The sequence below is a fragment of the Crocodylus porosus genome, unplaced genomic scaffold (assembly GCF_001723895.1).
Source record: "Crocodylus porosus isolate Cpor-Errol unplaced genomic scaffold, CroPor_comp1, whole genome shotgun sequence".
NCBI lineage: Eukaryota > Metazoa > Chordata > Crocodylia > Crocodylidae > Crocodylus > Crocodylus porosus.
The window spans coordinates 10,913,348-10,926,888 of NW_017728916.1; the positions used below are offsets into that span (position 1 = coordinate 10,913,348).

Sequence of the window (13,541 nt, forward strand, 5' to 3'; positions counted from 1 at the left end):
GGGTGTTCCGTTTTCAGATCTTTCATAAATCATGGCTCTGTCCCCTTAATTTTCAGGGCTGTCTCTAATGTTTTCCCTTCCTCTCTTTCATCCTTTTGGAAATATTAGCTAAATGGCCTGCAGAGCTTTGATCCCTGATGTGGACAGATTTCTTTTAGCTGAAATTCTTGCCGTCTAAATCAACTTTCATTGCCCCTCCTTGTAAGAAGCCAGTCAACAAGGAAATACAAAAACGATCGATTAACAGGAGATCACTAAAAGTCACATGGACAAATACTACCTACTGTTAAGTGAACAGCTCTCCCTTCTTATAGCTATGCCAAAAGACACTGCACATCTCTGCTTTACAAGAAGAAATACATTTTGCTCTCACTTTCTTAGATGCTGTTCCTATTGGAAACAGTGTGCTTACTCTTGCAGCTCCAAACAAGCCTAAAATATAGACTATAATTAAAACAGGTGCCAGGGACCAGCACTGAAGGCTCCCCTTAGAGAAATAACTGACACTTGATTGCTTAACCCAAACTTTTCAGCGCCCTGCACACTGCTAGTCTATCACTAGTCTGTTTAGACAGAGACAAATCCGTTCCTATTTCTATTCTGTTTAGGCAGAGGGGCAAGGAGCAATGGTCTCAAGTTGCAGCAAGGAAAATTTAGGTTAAATATTAGGGAAAGCTCTCTGCCTAGGAGGGCAGTAAAGTCTCTGGAACAGGTTACCCAGAGAGGTGGTAGAATCTGCATCTTGGGAGGTTTTTAAGACCCGGCTACACAAAGCCTTGGCTGAGATGATGGAGTTGGGGCTGGTCCTGCTTGGAGCAGGGGGCTGGACTAGATGTGACCCCTGAGGTCCCTTCCAGCCTGAATTTTCTACGATTCCAAATCACATCAATTTTCTCGCTTCCCTAAAAGGGCAAAACTAAGCTTGTCACACTCCAGAGTGACCCTTAGTCAAACCCCTGTGTCTTCAAAATTAACATAAAGTGCTCAGTGATGGATAAATGGGTATGCCTCCTGATAGAGGATTTCCCTATACAGTTTTATGCCAAATAGCTCAATTATTGTGTGTTCAGCTGAAACGGGGGTGCGTCTACATGTCGCCCTACAGTGACATAGCGATGTGCTATGCCATTGTAGCAGTCACGTGGGTCTACACAGGATCAACAGCTACATCGCCATAATGACGTACTGCCTGGCTATGGGGCAACGCTATGGCAATGTAGCTAGTGAATCTAGCTGTGCACTGCTGCTGCTGCATGCTTTGGTACTTCCCCCAAGCAAACACGGTGCAGTACCAACAGCGCCATACGGCAACACGTGGAAATACCCCAAATGTGTGATTTAAAGGTACTAATATCTTTTTTTTTTTTTTTTTTTTTTTTTTTTTTTTTTAAAGGGGGTGTTTTCTTAAATCCCACATGAAATGCACCTTAGACAATTACCGTATATGGCAATATGCCCTTATAGGTAAATCAACTACAATAAGACTACTTCTTTACCGACTGCAAACTTGTAATAACTTTGCAAACATCACTTAATGGTAATTACAACCCAGCTGTTTCTGTCCGATAACACACTTAAGGCCTCATCAAACCCTCATAACAAATTATCTTTTGGAGAGCATAAGGTCTCAAACCCCTGTGCGAGCTGGCTGCATGCTGGGACATCTTATTCCGAGGAGTCAGCCAGCGGTGCAGTCTTGGTTATTTTCTTGGACTAACGTGGAGCTGCACAGGGCATCCCGGGGCTCGCATACCTGCACTGCATCGGTGGAGATGTTCTTCCCTTCAGGCTTCCTCAGGCGGCTACAAGAGCAGGAATCAGCCGTATGGCAACTCGTTCAAGGCACCATAGACAGAGGGTTGAAACCATCCGGAAGTGCTGCAACGGCCAATTTGGTCTGGGATTCTTGAACCAACTTGACCATTTTTATTCAGGTGTGACAGCATTTCAGTAGAAACTTCTGGAACACAGTTGTGTGTCATTTCCAAATCAAATGCATTTCTCTCCTTGGAGATTTTGTTCCACAAAAAGAGGAAATGTGGAAATTCATTCTTGTTCTGTATCAAAGGACAGAAAATGTCAAAAACCTGAGAATATTCCCAGTCACCCACTTGTAGCTAAGATATACTCTGAGGTTGCATCCAGATAAGCGCAGATATGTGGTATGGGACACCACACATGAAGTCCCTCCTGATGCTTCCTGGCAGCATGGGGGCTTTGACCCAGGGTGAAAAAAACCCACTCCTAAGTGGGGTGGCACACGAGGCAACAGTATGCACTGCCCAAAATTGGAGCCTGGCCGGCCAGAGCCATATTCCAGCTGCCGACCAGGCTCCCAGCTGCAGGAGCCCCGCAGCTGCAGCTCCTCGAGGCACCCAGATAAGGCTGGTGGGGCTAGCACGTTTGCTGGCCCCAGCCTCCCCTACCCCACCTGGGGTAACCTGCCCTGTGCCAAAGCGCACGTGGCACAGGCATTCCTGGGGACAAGCAGCAGCGGCACAAGGTGTACCACTGCAGTTACTTGCCCCCTGGGAAACAAACACCCATGCTCTTCTGGACCTGGCCTAACAGGGCAAAGCAAGCTGCTTTATTAAAGGTCTGATCTAAAGCCCATGGTGACCTCTGTTGCAGCCTTTCCATCATCTTCTACAGGCCTATCTTGAATTGGGCTGAATGAAAGAAGAGGTAGATCCTGGTTTCCTGAACACCAACCATTAAAGAGGATATTGCTATGCAACAGTGCCAATAGCAGTTTGAAAATTTCCAGGCTTTTGTTTATAGACAACCAGAATATACTGGCAATAGCAACAATTCAATATTTATTAGGAACTGATTGTCTAGACATAACAGTTCAATGCTATTGTACCTCCTAGATGTTAGTTTAGCATCCTATGAGTATCCCAAACACAGCATTTATAGCCCAATAATCTCACCATTGGCCAACTAGAACACAAATTGATTACAGCAGAAGGTTTCTAGCTTTCAATGAAGAGAAATGTCAATGGTGCATTAATAAAATGCTACGTGTATATGTAATGCATCTGGCACAAAATTGCTGTTTCCTACAGCTACCATGACTTTCCCAGAGAACTGGGATAAAATCTGGCCGTTTCTTTAAGTTTCCACATGAATGCTAGTTTCGGGAAAATAATTCTTCGTGTTTCATCACTGTGGCGCAATCAATATTTTGATGGCTGCCTAACTTCCACAGGGGCTTTTTGTGCCAGCTCAGAGCTGTGTTGCGATTACTGGAAGGAGGTAGCACTTCATTTGAAATGTAAATAGCTGTTTCTCTACTTGTGACTGCAAGGTTCATGCTTGCTGTGCGCATAGTAACGCAGAGGACACAGATGCCCTCACCAGGCTGTGATTCATTTTAGTAATGACATGAAGTTTAACTTCTGGAGGGCTATTAGCATTGCATCTAGCCTGTCACGCAGAATCAAAATCATATGCTCTTTGCACAGCTGTTCCTATTGTTCACCTACCTGGATATGAAACAAGCTTCGCTGCTGATCTGATCCCAAAATCATTCCAGATTTTGGGGGGTTGCTGATATAACAGGGCAATTAAAGTATTGCACATTATGCTTTTATTGTTAGCATTTACATTACTTAGCATCAGAGAGCCCTAGTCCCAGACCAAGGCCAAGTAAACACATGCAGGACAAAAAGACAGACAAACCACATCCAGGGAGTGCTGTAAATTCTGCACAGCATGGCTATAAAGCCAGCAGCTCTGCATGCACGAGTCAAAGCCAGGACCTTCTTAACTCTTAGACCCTCAAGCCTCATTGCGTCACTTAACACACTACTAGAAGCTACCCAGATTACAACAATCCTGGGTGCATCATAAAATTGTGAATAGACCACAGCAGCATCTATCCCTAAAGCATCGCTTGCATTCAGATGCTGGACTTGGTCTGTCCTTTCAGCATAGTATTGGCGCCAGCACTGCCACTGCAAATTAAATAGCAATGGATCACGCTGCATAAAGGTCCTGTCCCCACTTCCTGTTATTTTGCTCATTCTTCCCACTTAGCTACTTCATCAATAGGACATTAATTGGGAATAGCTGCCTGATCTTGCTTGTTGGATAACAGACTAGTGCCTAAAAGATACCACTGGGAATGGGCAGGATACAATCAGGACCAAGAGAGGTCCTTGGGCCTGAGGAAATGTACTGAGTCCGGCAGCCTAGCGTCTCCAGGGGTGCTCTTGGTAATCCAGATTCCAGGGGCTGGAATATTTGAGATATTAATTATGTTGCCCTGAGTTTCAAAAAGTGTCCAATCAACCTCAGTTCAATTAAAAGAGGTAAAACTGGCTGCAGACCGATGCAGCAAAAACTGTGATGTAGAAATGGTTGCAGCTGGCACAATGCATATAAATGAGAAATTCAGCTAGCTCACTTAGTCTTGGTGCTAATCCGACTGCAAGATCCCAGCAACACTCCCCACCCTCTTGTGTTGTCAGGTGCCGTGCAGTGACCACTCTTGGTAGCTTATGGGCTACAATGAGGGCCCCCATAGTGCTGTATTTAATCTCTCCTTCCAGCAAGGGAGAACTAAGATGTACGCTTTAAGAACAAGTCCCATGCCTTGCCATCTGTCAGTGAAGTGCACAGCATGTATGTATTGCCACTGGAACTGCTGTTGTCTTCATGGGATCCAGCTGCACTCCCACTAAAGTTAATTGGCCTAATTGCCTCCATTGTCAGTAGGGCAGGTTCAGTCTCCTGGGGTGCGTCTACACATGCAATTAATGCTATTTGCCTTTACTACACATGCAGGTAGTAAATTGACTATGCAAAAGACTAATTTACTGCACAGTAAGTGCCTGCACATGTAGACAGTGACGCTTTACTGCACAGTAGACACATCTACTGTGCAGTAAAGCTTCCCATGTAGACATGGCCATGGGGCCTAAATACCAGTTGTAGGGGTTCTCCCAGCTGCAAAGTGCGAGAGGCAGCAGTGGGGTCTCCTGTATCCTTTCGCACCTGAGCTAGACCAGCTGCAATCAGCTCAAAAAAGGAATCGCCTCACCCTGCTAAAAACCACAGAGAAATTCTGGATTGATCCCTGATCGCAGAAATGTGAGACAGGGTTGTCATCAGGCTGCATGTGAGGGAGTTTTGCATCCATTAGCAATTATGGTAATGGGTCTACTTTTAGAGAAGCATTTGCTCTTTTGCCCAAGTTGTAGACAAGTTTGCTGTAAAAATTAATTACTTGGCATATACAGGAGGCTTAATGGTCAAGTAATAAACTAATTTTTAGAGTAGAAACCATGCAGAGACAATCTGTCTCCTGGCTTTTCAGATGGGGCTCTGCACTCAGAGTGAAACGGGAATTTGTCTTTTAGCCTGTCCAGTGTCCGAGTCAAGCTCGGGAAGCCTGGCCCACACTTGGGGTAGCGGTTGGCAGAGGAGGTTACAACAGAGCACCCTGGAGTACTTCTGCTCTGATGAGCAGCAGATATTTCAACAGGCTACACAGGCTAGAAAAAGCGTGCCCTGTTTCTATGCAATTAGAAGTTAGTTGGGAAAAATAGTGAACACAATGTCACCTTTTTAAAGTCAAGAAAAAGTAAAGATATCCCTGTGCTAACAACATGGCCTGGAGGACCAGATTCATAGCTGGTGCAAGCCATGGCGCTCCCCTGACACAAGTGGAGCTCTGCTGATTTACACCATCCGTTCGTGACATTTGGCTGCGGTATTTCAAAAACTCTCTCTAAGCTAGTTCTGGATTATTGCAATTCCCGTCAGGAGGAATCTTGGCCAATAAAATGTATTAGATCATCTAGGTCTTTTCCTTTAATGAAAAATACACAATGGGGTCCAAATTAAAACAACACACGTGCTCATTTCTGGGATTTGCGTGACTAAATTTATACACAACACTTGTGCATAGTTTTGGAAGTCTCCAACCTGCTCATTTGCAAATCTGGACAACATTTACCTGGTTTGAATAGGTAGGCCAAAGACACTAGGTTGGATCAGAGAAAGATTATTGTGAAAGATCCCAAACCTCAGGGAAACTTAGATTCCAATCCTGCGATTCATCTTCCCGTCATATGTCAGACAGTAACCTGACCCTCTCGTTATTGTCCTATCAGTGTCGTGTCCCACCAAACTTTGGAGAAGTCTTAACAAATTTGGATGTGAAACCACTGTCTAGGAAAATACAGGGGCATTAGATTTAAAAGACCAGGTCAAAGATTGCTTTGAAACATGGATTCCTTATATGCACTTGCTTCAAACAACATGCAACTGAAGATACAAAAGTTCCTCTTTGACTTAAGCAGATTGTGACCCCTCGAACTAAATGAGTAGTCAGACAAACTGCTGGTCTTTACCTACAAGTTATTGCAGCTATAAAGCAGCCAAGCAACATTAATTTTTTGCTAGAGCTACGCCCCAAGAGTCACTCCAAATCAATGCCAGAGCGCTAATGCACGGGCCAAACACAGTCCAGGGTGGAGGGATCAGCTGTCTTCAGGATAAAAAGAGTGTCTACCTACAACTCACAGGTGACACGTCCATTCTTGGATTTCATTAGAAAACTTCAGCAACTGGTGCTGTGAAGGCTCTTCCTTATTTCAAGAAACAATGAAGTAGCACCGGTCTAAATTCCTTGTTTAGAGGCTTAACGTTACTGGGAAGCATTATTCCTCCATAACAGATTTTCAAACTTCTCTCTTATCCTAAGAGGTGTCAATCCATGCTGAATATAAGGTATCTTCCATGCATCTGTTAGATGCATATGCTTGTGGTGAGCTTGCCACCACGCTTGTAGCCAGTTCCTCTTAATGCATAGCCTGTATTGAGAAAACTCTCATCTACATGTGCTCTGTTTTTCATCACTGCAGTCAGGAACCACTCGTGTCCTCCAATAAGTGCCCAGACGTCCCCAGGGGACATCCAGGGAGCTGTACACTTCCTCCTGCTTCCAGCGGGGCCAGCAGGGACAGGAGCGCTGCATTTCTTTTGCTATTATGGCTCTTCCACTTCGAGCTCAAACCGCAGGGTGCGGAAGACTAGGGAAAAGGTGGTCTCAGCTTATTGGCAAATCAGCTAAGGCAAGGTTGTATCCTAGACTTAGTTTGAACTTTAGGCTGTGTCTGCGCCAGGCATCGTATTGCAAAAACGTCAGGCTACTGCTAACACTAGCTCAGCTCTATCAGTGGCAATGCTAACACGGACAAGGCTCCAATGGGCTGTGCCCTCAATTCGCATCACAGCAGACCTTCGTGTCTGAAGATGTGGGAGCCTGCCTATGCTGGAGCTTGCAAGGCTGCCGCTTCCCTTGTTCCATTTTAACAGCGGGAGGGACTTAAACCAGAGGGGCAGACGTTGCCTTAGATGGGACTTGAGTCTATTAGTCATATCGGGTTCCCCATCCATAATAGAGAAAGCTTCAGGAAGATGCACTTACAGCTTGCTGTGTGTATTTAACCAAAAACAGACAGTGCTTAAGAGAAGTAAATTATCCGAACAATTGTTACGGCAGTCAGGTCCCATGGAGTTACCATTCCCTCATGCAAAAAGGGGAGGTCTGGGCTTTTGACTCTTCTAGCTGCAGCCTCTCCTTGCCTGGTTGGCTTTGAATTAATCTTTTTAGCACCCAACGAAGACTAGACTCATAAAAAGTCAGGGTTGAAGGGACCTCGGGAGGTCACATCTAGTCCAACCCCCTGCTCCAAGCAGGACCAGCCCCAAGTACATCATCCCAGCCAAGGCTTTGTCTACCTGGGTCTTCAACACCTCCAAGGACGGAGCTTGCACCACCTCTCTGAGTAACCTGTTCCCATGTTTTACTACCTTCCTAGGGAGAAAATTCTTCCTAATATCTACCCTAAACCTCCCTCGCTGCAACTTGAGACCATTGCTCCTTGTCCTGTCAAGGACAGCGCCGTGCAGAAACGCGCCCACATCGCAAGTGCCCAGGACCAGGGCACCACAGTTCAAAACGGACGCGCTGCAATGAGTGGAGGTACCGAGGCAAAGGACAGGGTAATTTAGGGCAGGCATGGAGACCAGTGTTACAGCAGAAAAGTGAGGTGGTTACTTCAGCCCTGGTGCCTGCGCTCTGGGGAATCAGTTAAACTCAATGGAGATCCCCAAAGCTATTTCAGAGATTTGGCTGTCCAGTTCCCTGCCATTCGAGCTGGAGCCAAGTGTCTGAATCCCAGCTTGGGCAATCTCAGCCTGGGTCTTATACTGCTGCAGAAAGTACTTGCAAAAATCAAAACTTCAGGTCTGCCCTTCCTGGAGGTAAAGATAAAGCTCCTACTGAAACAACATTAGGGTACCTCTGGGCACTTGGGGAAAAGCACACCCAGCCATCATTATTGCAGGGAGAAGTATTAAAATACTCAATCTGCCTTTGTGCAGACTTGCCTAGCTGGCTGTTTGGGGTACAGTCATAAGACCGTCTGTGACCAACAGGCAAATTTATGCATTATGATTGTTTGCTGAAGAAAAACCACTTACCTACTCTGTCTGGGGTGGAATAATTCTGGCTCAGTTTATTTCCTCACCTTCTCCATGCCCTTGAGCATGCACAGTGCAGACAATGAAACAGGATTTGTAATTGCTTATGGACATATGTTATACAACCTTGCACAAAAATGCTGGAAATGATCATCTACGAGAGCATGGGGCTTCCATCTGGCACCGTTTTGACTCGAGACTAACAAAAATCTCTGGGACAAATAAATCTAAAATGTGAAGATAACCAACAGCCTGAATTCAGCACTCCTCAAAAGAAAAAGACAAGACAAAAGCAACTGAGCAGTTCAAGCAGAACGAGGGAAATTTGACTTTTCCTGTGGTCCTCCCCACTACAGAAAGGATGTGGACAAATTGGAGAGAGACCAACGGAGGGCAACAAAAATGGTTGGGGGCTGAAGGACAGGACTGGTGAGGAGAAGCTGAGAGAAGTGGGCTTATTTAGTCCGGAGAAGAGAAGACCGAGGGGGATTGAATAGCAGCCTTCACCTCCCTGCCGGGGGCTGCAAAGAGGACGGAGCTGGGCTGGTCTCAGTGGGGGCAGATGGCAGGACAAGGAGCAATGGGCTCAAGCTGCAGCAAGGGAAGTTGAGTTTGGACTTCAGGACAATATCCTACTGCTCTAGGAGGGTGGTGAAGCTCTGAAACAGGCTTCCTAGAGAGAAAAATCTCCATCCTTGGAGGTTTTTAAGACCGGCTAGACAAAGCCTTGGCTGCAACGATGTAGTTGGGGCTGATCCTGCTTGGAGCAGGGGGTTGGACTAGATGTGACCTCCTCAGGCCCCTTCCAGCCCTCGTTGTCTATGATCCCATTGAGATGTCCTACACACACTCATGTTGCAGGGAACTGTACAAACCTTTTCTCCCCTCCAGATTTGAATGAGGGTGTCACAGAGCCCATTGCTATCATAGCAAAACAGGTGATGATGTGTTTAGAAACAAGAAAACACTGATTTTTGCTCTCAGAGACCAAAGCTGAGCCACTCAGCCAGCTCTCAAGGTTGACCTGGGATCGTGACGAATGGGAAACAGAGTTGTGCGGTCCTTTGACACTCATTAATGGTAGCTTTGCAGCTGAGGTCCCTTTCCAAGGACCTCTGTTGTATCCATGGGACTTTCCAGCATTTGAGAAAGAAAGATCATGGAGGGGGCAGGAAACCGGAATAGCCACAGGTGACATTTCAATGATTCAGTGCAATTTCCCTGCTAGCTTGCTCAGGCCGTGATCACGTGTTGGGTCACTTCCTGCTTACACATCAGTGCTGTGCATGTCAGGTGTGAGTGTCCAAGTTATACTCTGCAAAAGTGTGGTTAAAATGGGCATCGGTGCATAGGTCTCAACGATGGATTTGGGCACTGAGGGAGCAGCAATGCAACTGTCACAGTTCACCAAGAGAGCAAGAGGAGCAAACAGCCACAGGAGTCTGCTTACCATCAGTCCAGGGTTCAATGGATCCGAGAGGAGGGTTGCGTGCACGCGGTGTCAAACCTTACTGGAAATTTTGCTTAAAAACAGAAATGACATTTTTGATCACTTGAGTCCTCGCCACCCTTGCTTTCCAACCAGATGTTCCTTTAAAGAAGCAAAACTCTTCAGCAGACTGCACCATCATGCATGGACCCAGACATTGTTGGCTGGGACTGGCATGACCTTTTGCTATAAAAGCAAATAGTCTAGCTATATAATCTGTGCTACCTCTCTGGCTTTTCTCACCGGACCACCACCTTCCCTGGGGCTCGAGGACAGCCACTTCTACGTAGCGATCCTTGGTAACGTCTGATGGGCAGCAGTTCTCGAATCGACAAAGATTTGCCATACGAAGGAAAAGCCACCTAACCCGAGGTGTTAGGCGACCTGTGCTGAGCCAGGAAGCCTTCCATAACATCTCTCTTCTGCCGAGCGAGGCTAAAAACTAACCCAATGGAGCTAGGGCTTGTTATGAACTGCATGCTGGAGATCTATGGGCAGCTGTGACACAATGGGAGTGGAGAAGAGATGCACCGTGCTAGACAGAAGCTCCTTCTTTAAACCTAGACAGGAGAGGAACCAAAGCACGTGCATTTTTCTTGAATGCATGGTCGAAGGGACCCCTCTCTCCCCCCTCCTGCCTAGCTGGCTGGTGCAGCAAAGCTGCGTGGTCTTACCCAAGCTGCAGTAAATGAGGGGAAAATCTGTTCAGCCCTCCCTGCTCCCTGCCTGGTCTACAGGAAAATCAGCAGCAGCAGGCTGCACTTCCCTTACTTCCACGCCAGTACAACTTGGCCTCCGCTGTATAAATGCCCAGCTGTGCATGCTGGCGTCTGAACAGTGCCCCTTGCTTTTCCCAGGAAGCAGATCTGCGTCTGCGTATTCACATATGCTCGAGTTTTTTCAGCCACCTGCTCTCCAAACACACACGCAGGCACTTTTCAGCTTAAAAAACACCCACAAAACAAGCAAACCCCAGTGACCTCGCGCTTCCCTCGGCAAGCCTGATCATCACACTGGTCTCGGGCACGTCTCTGGACAGAGCCGCCTGTGTTGTGGAAAGGCAACATTTCAGCCTTAAGGGAGCAGGCAACAAATGCTGTGGGATCAAGCCAAATCCTCTTGTATAACTTCCTCCTCTTGGGAGTGCAGGGTTAACAGAGGTCAGCAGTCCCAGGGATTGCTGTCTGTTATTCCCATCTCCATTGGCAGGTTTGTACCTGCACAGCACAGGGCAGCAGCAGTTAGGCACCAAGATGATCAGCTGCAAGCAGTCTCCTCCACCCCTGCCTTTTTGATTCACTGCAGCCTCCTAGACATGTCGATGGCTGCCTGTTACAAGGGGTCTCCTGACATTAAACCCAGAGCTCTCATTTCCACTACCAAAGGGAAGCTGTGGCTTCATCAGCCCTGCAAGTTTCCCAGGACTTCTCCTGGCCGCTGGACTCACCGGTTTAGGCCCTTCTTCCCAAAATGGCTTTTTCTCCAAAACTGAGCTCGCCATTTGGCTCTCGGCAAGGCCAAGTTGTGCTGGAGTGGAAGAAAGGGAAACTCAATCAGCTGACGTTAATTCTCTGGTAGCTCGCCCCCAGGCAGATGTGCCCGACGTCCTCACCAGCCAGATGTTCCCATCCTCCCCAGATAACCGCTCTGCATAAAAACCATGGGGAACTGGAGTCCCCTTGCCAGTCACGCTTTAGGTCCTGAAGGCAGTCAAGTGTCACCCCACTAGGACATTGGAAAGGAGTCTCATCTCTCTCTGAGCAGGGGCAAGGGATGCTAGCTGAACCCAAATGCATGAATTCAGGGGCTAGGGAGAAAGACAGCATTGCAACAGCCTCCGACAGGGCATCCGTCTCACCGTCTGAACTGCTCCAGACATCTGCCTTCATTTGAATGTGGAGTCAGAGAAATGAACGCCAGCAATTTTATGTCAGGGCGTGCAGCTCCTGATTTTATAGAGCTCTACATTAGATTTAGACAGGCTACGCTTTGACAGAGCCAACGTATCCCAGGCTGGCTCCTCAAGGAGAATGAGTATCTTTGAGACGTTGGAATAAATTTGGGTTAGAAACAAAAAGTTATGAGGCCGGAAATTGCACACATGGGTGCATGTTGCAGACTTAAGAGGCGGTATGTTTTTTTGTTTTTTTTTTAATCCGTCTGAAAACAAAGATCTTAATTGGTGAAAACCACCGTTTGGCAACATCCCAGGCAGCTGTTATTATGGAGAGATCTGGGAATAAGCCAAAGCTTATATCTCATCTTCGAGCTGAGAACAAGTGTGATAAATTTCAGCCAAGAGAGTAATGCTTTTGAGATAGAAGCACCTAAAAATAGGCAGACGTAATGAAATTGCCTCCTCAACCATAACTAGAGCGTCACTGGGCTAACGCGCCACATTGTCCTGGAAGCAGTCGGCGCCGTAGATGCGTGGTAAAGCGGTCTGCGTCGTGCGGGGCTCTCTCCACGTCCCACAAAAGGCACGGGAAAGATTCGTACCAACTCCAAGAGGGGCACAGGGCATCGCTCGAGGGTAGAGATGGGGACCGAGGACCTTGTAGTACACCATTCCCCTGATTGCTATTGATCAGGGATCCTGAAAACCCCCGTCGAGAACAGATAGAGGTTTCAGCCAGTTCATTAATTACCAGAGATAGCCATTGAGCTAGCACTGCTTTCAGTCTCTATTATTCCTGCCTTCAAAAGGAGTGAGGCGGAGAGGATCGTTTCCAAATATTACCCTTTCAGACCGCACAGAAAGCGCAGTGTTAAATCTCATCACATTTGGAAGGAAAGCTTTTTAAAATCAGCAACCGAAGCCAAACATTATCTAGCCTTTATTGACCCGCAAGAACTTAAACACCACCGGCCCCTTCCCTGTGCGCCGTGCGCAGGTTTGTTGACTGTGCAGATCATGCCTTTTTTCCTGTGGCTGATGTTTATTTTTAGCTCACAAAGCTCAAACAGTTTATATTATCGATTTGCTGCATTTCCAGTCCGGTCCCCGGGGGCCTGCCAGCTTGAATGCATTCAGGCCAAAAGAGTTAACGTTTGAAGTTCAGAAAATGCAAGGGGGGGCTATGGTGCGTGCTACCCGAATATCCATTTTCACCCTGTGTGAATGAAGCGCCTTCAATATTAGGCCCCGAATGCTGCAGCAATATTGATGTATATAACAGAGTGCAGGTACTAACAAATGAGAGCGTGCTTTGCAGCTGTGGAAAGGGCGATATTTTTGGAAAGGGAAAGGAGGAGGTAAAACAAAAGGTTTTGTACGCTCAGCGAAAAAGCTGCTGGTCTGTGTTAGTGGCTTGTCAGGTGGTAAGATGCTCCCGGGGCTGGCCGCCTTGCCCTCCCTTCTACCACTCATTTATTTCTTCCATTACCAAGCTGGTTCTCTCAGGGGCAGGGGCCGTCTCTACTATGTACACGTACAGCACCTTGCACAGTAAGTGCAAAGTAAGTTTGATCCAGGTGAAGAAATGCTTGGATGCTCATCTTGCTGGGGTGATCGGACCCTCAGCTGGCTTCCTGCCCCTGGGGCGGCAGGCTG

The 13,541-nt window shown here is 47.0% G+C and overlaps 1 protein-coding gene and 1 long non-coding RNA gene across 2 annotated transcripts in view; one reads left to right on the forward strand and one right to left on the reverse strand.

Moving 5' to 3' along the window:
- LOC109311020 overlaps nt 1-11,708 on the forward strand; it is a 19,922-nt gene extending 8,214 nt beyond the window's left edge. Inside the window, exons 2-3 of the long non-coding RNA XR_002101372.1 lie at nt 8,055-8,061; nt 11,699-11,708. This is a non-coding gene — a long non-coding RNA (uncharacterized LOC109311020). The remainder of the gene's footprint in view (nt 1-8,054; nt 8,062-11,698) is intronic.
- FGF13 (fibroblast growth factor 13) overlaps nt 1-13,541 on the reverse strand; it is a 425,820-nt gene that overhangs the window by 349,217 nt on the left and 63,062 nt on the right. The gene's annotated exons all lie outside the window — the stretch shown is intronic.